The 4,163-nt window shown below is 41.8% G+C and overlaps 1 pseudogene; it reads left to right on the forward strand.

Annotated features, from left to right (window-relative positions):
- Positions 1–2,261: 2,261 nt before the first annotated feature.
- On the forward strand, positions 2,262–3,652 carry LOC147986906 (zinc finger BED domain-containing protein RICESLEEPER 2-like; annotated as a pseudogene).
- Positions 3,653–4,163: the final 511 nt, after the last annotated feature.

A 4,163-nucleotide genomic window follows, 5' to 3' on the forward strand; every position in this document is an offset into this window, starting at 1 on the left:
GAGCATTTCACCAAAGTTTTTGATGATTAGGCGTTAGTGAAGGAAGGAAAGTGCAAGTATTATGACCGACCAATTCAAGCTACTACATCATGCAATGGGACAACAGCAATGCGTAGGCACTTCGATATATGCAAGCGCAATCCGAGTAGGAAGATGGATCCAAATCAGACCACTTTGCAAGCAACCCCGGGAAATGGCATCAACACTTGGAGATATGATGCAGAGGCAGTTAGGAAGGCATTTGTTGTAATGGTCATAGAAGATGAGCTGCCTTTTGCATTTGGTGAGAAATCTGGATTCAGAAAGTTCATTTCAGTTGCTTGCCCCCGCTTTAGTCCACCATTAAGAAGAACTTGTACCAGGGACACTGTCAAGATCTATCTAGATGGGAAGGCGAAGTTGAAAAGGTTTTTCAAAGAGAATTGTGGAAGTGTTGCGTAACTACGGATTGCTGTACTTCCGATGTCTACTATGAAACCTTCTTCTTGTAGACGTTGTTGGGCCTCCAAGTGCAGAGGTTTGTAGGACAGTAGCAAATTTCCCTCAAGTGGATGACCTAAGGTTTATCAATCTGTGGGAGGCATAGGATGAAGATGGTCTCTCTCAAGCAACCCTGCAAGCAAATAACAAAGAGTCTCTTGTGTCCCCAACACACCCAATACAATGGTAAACTGTATAGGTGCACTAGTCCGGCGAAGAGATGGTGATACAAGTGCAATATGGATGGTAGATATAGGTATTTTTAATCTGAAAATATAAAAACAGCAAGGTAACTAATGATAAAAGTGAGCACAAATGGTATTGCAATGCGTCGAAACAAGGCCTAAGGTTCATACTTTCACTAGTGCAAGTTCTCCCAACAATAATAACATAATTGGATCATATAACTATCCCTCAACATGCAACAAAGAGTCACTCCAAAGTCACTAATAGAGGAGAACAAACAAAGAGATTATTGTAGGGTACGAAACCACCTCAAAGTTATTCTTTCGGATCGATCTATCATAGAGTCCATACTAGAATAACACCTTAAGACACAAATCAACCAAAACCCTAATGTCACCTAGATACTCCAATGTCACCTCAAGTATCCATGGGTATGATTATATGATATGCATCAAACAATCTCAGATTCATCTATTCAACCAACACATAGAACTTCAAAGAGTGCCCCAAAGTTTCTACCGAAGAGTCAAGACGAAAATGTGTGCCAACCCCTATGCATAAGTTCACGAGTGGAACCCGCAAGTTGATCACCAAAACATACATCAAGTGGATCACGTGAATATCCCATTGTCACCAGAGATAAGCACATGCAAGACATCAAGTGTTCTCAAATCCTTAAAGACTCAATCCAATAAGATAACTTCAAAGGGAAAACTCAGTCCATCACAAGAGAGTAGAGGGGGAGGAACATCATAAGATCCAACTATAATAGCAAAGCTCGCGGTACATCAAGATCGTACTATCTCAAGAACACGAGAGAGAGAGAGAGAGAGATCAAACGCATAGCTAATGGTACATACCCTCAGCCCCGAGGGTGAACTACTCCCTCCTCATAATGGAGAGCGTCGGGATGATGGAGATGGCCATCGGTGAGGGATCCCCCCTCCGGCAGGGTGCCGGAACGGGTCTAGATTGGTTTTCGGTGGACTCAGAGGCTTGCGGCGGCGGAACTCCCGATCTAGGTTTCTTTCTAGAAGTTTGGGTATATATAAGAGGTTTTGGCGTCGAGAACAAGTCAGGGGGGTCTCCGGGCTGTCCACGAGGCAGGGAGGTGCGCCAAGGGGGGTGGGCGCGCCCCCACTCTCGTGGGCAGCCTGAGACTCTTCTGGCCCAACTCTTTGACTCCGTGGCCCTCTGGTCCAAAAAATAAGCTCCATCAATTTTCAAGTCAATTGGAATCCGTTTGGTTTTCCTTTTCTGCGATACTCAAATACAAGGAAAAACAGAAACTGGCACTGGGCTCTAGGTTAATAGGTTAGTCCAAAAAAATCATATAATATAGCATATAAATGCATATAAAACATCCTAGAAGGATAATATAATCGCATGAATACTTCATAAATTGTAGATACGTTGGAGATGTATCAACTTCTCAGCAGCAAGACGACTATATGGTAGTGACTGCACACTTTATTGACGAAGACTGGAAATATCATAAGAAGATTATCGATTTCATTATGGTGAAGGGCCACAAGGGGAAGGATCTTGGGAAGAACTTGCAGAGATGCTTGATGGAATGGGGGTTAGAGAGAGTTATGACAATCACCATGGATAATGCAAGCAATAATGATGGCTGCATTGTTCACTTGAGAAAGTGCTTGGTTGACGCTAAAACTAGCATAGCTGTTGGAAAGTTTCTGCATATGAGATGCGCGGCACACATTGTCAACCTCATTGTACAAGATGGCCTAAAAGAAGTTGAACTTTCAATCAAACGTGTTCGAGCTGCTGTGCGATACATCAAGAATGGGACTTCTCGATTGGTAAAATTCGAGGAGCTAGCATTGGAAGAGAAAGTTGAGAGCAAGGCATTCTTGAACCTAGATGTATGCACTCGATGGAACTCAACTTACATAATGTTGAAGGCTACCATCATCTATGTGAAGGTGTTTACAAGGTATTGTGAAGATGACCCATTGTATGCATTGGACTTGTCTGAAGAGAAAGGAGGATTTGGGTATCTAGATGAGATGGATTGGGAAAATGCTAAGAAAATGGATGCCTTCCTTGGGCATTTTTATAATCTTACCGTTCATGTGTCATCCTCACTTCATGTCACTTCCAACAACTTTATTTTGAGGTTGGCAATGTACACATCTTGGTTCAAAATTGGATGAGCAGTATAGATCCATTACAAAAAGCTATGGCAGAAAGGATGAAAGAAAAGTTTGACAAGTATTGGGGGTCTTGGCATGAGAATGAAAAGGCGAAGGAGAAGGATCCTATTGTGAATGAAAGAGGTAAAGGGAAGAAGGAGAAAGAGGAGAAGGTGAAGGAAAAATCTCAACTTGCTAATTTTCGTTGCTGCAGCTCTTGATCCAAGGTATAAGCTATCTGATTTCACTAGGCTGACTACTTTGGAAATATTTGGTATTGAGTGTAAAGAGAAGGTGTGGTATGCTGTCAACAAATGTGTTCATGAGTTTTTTGAAGAATACCGAGTAAGATTAACTACACCAGAACCAACAACACCAACCTATAGCCAAGTAACATTAGAAGGAGGAGGAGCAAGTATGATGAAGTAGCTGATTGCAAACAAGTTGAGGCAAAATAATAGTGGGGGAAGTGCAAGTAGTAAATCCGAGCTTGAAGAATACCTTGCTGAAGACTCCGAAGACCCTGACAAAAAATTGACATCCTAGGATGGTGGAAAGAGAATTCATCTAGGTTCCCAATCTTGGGAAATATGGCTCGTGATATTCTTGCTATCCCCATTACAATGGTTGCTTCCGATTCAGCCTTTAGCACAAGTGGACGCATACTTGATGACTTTAGGACATCTCTAACTCCATTTATGGTACAAGCTTTAGTTTGTACGCAAGACTGGCTGAGAAGGTCAACAGATCCCGTCGACATCAAGGAGAACTTGGAAGAATTAGAAGAACTAGAAAAAGGTAAAGCAATCTGCCAAGTTCTCCATACTTAGCTTTTATTGTAGAGGTTACTAATATGCATGATATACTAGCAGATTACTTGTACCAAACTAGTGACATACTAGCAGATTACTAATATACGGATACTTTTGTACACATGACTGTTTTTATATTTTCACATTACTAAAACCTATATCCACCATCCATATTGCACTTGTATCACCATCTCTTCGCCGAACTAGTGCACCTATACAATTTACCATTGTATTGGGTGTGTTGCGGACACAAGAGACTCTTTGTTATTTGGTTGCAGGGTTGCTTGAGAGAGACCATCTTCATCCGACGTCTCCCATGGATTGATAAACCTTAGGTAATCCACTTGAGGGAAATTTGCTACTGTCCTACAAACCTCTGCACTTGGAGGCCCAACATCGTCTACAAGAAGAAGGGTGCATAGTAGACATCAGGTTTCACTAGTGGCTTCTCTCAAGATAGCATAAGTATTACGGTGGGTGAACAAATTACTGTTGAGCAATTGATAGAAAAGTGCATAGTTATGAGAAT

This window comes from Triticum urartu, chromosome 2A (assembly GCF_056163025.1).
Source record: "Triticum urartu cultivar PI428250 chromosome 2A, HENAU_Tu73, whole genome shotgun sequence".
Taxonomy (NCBI): Eukaryota; Viridiplantae; Streptophyta; class Magnoliopsida; order Poales; family Poaceae; genus Triticum; species Triticum urartu.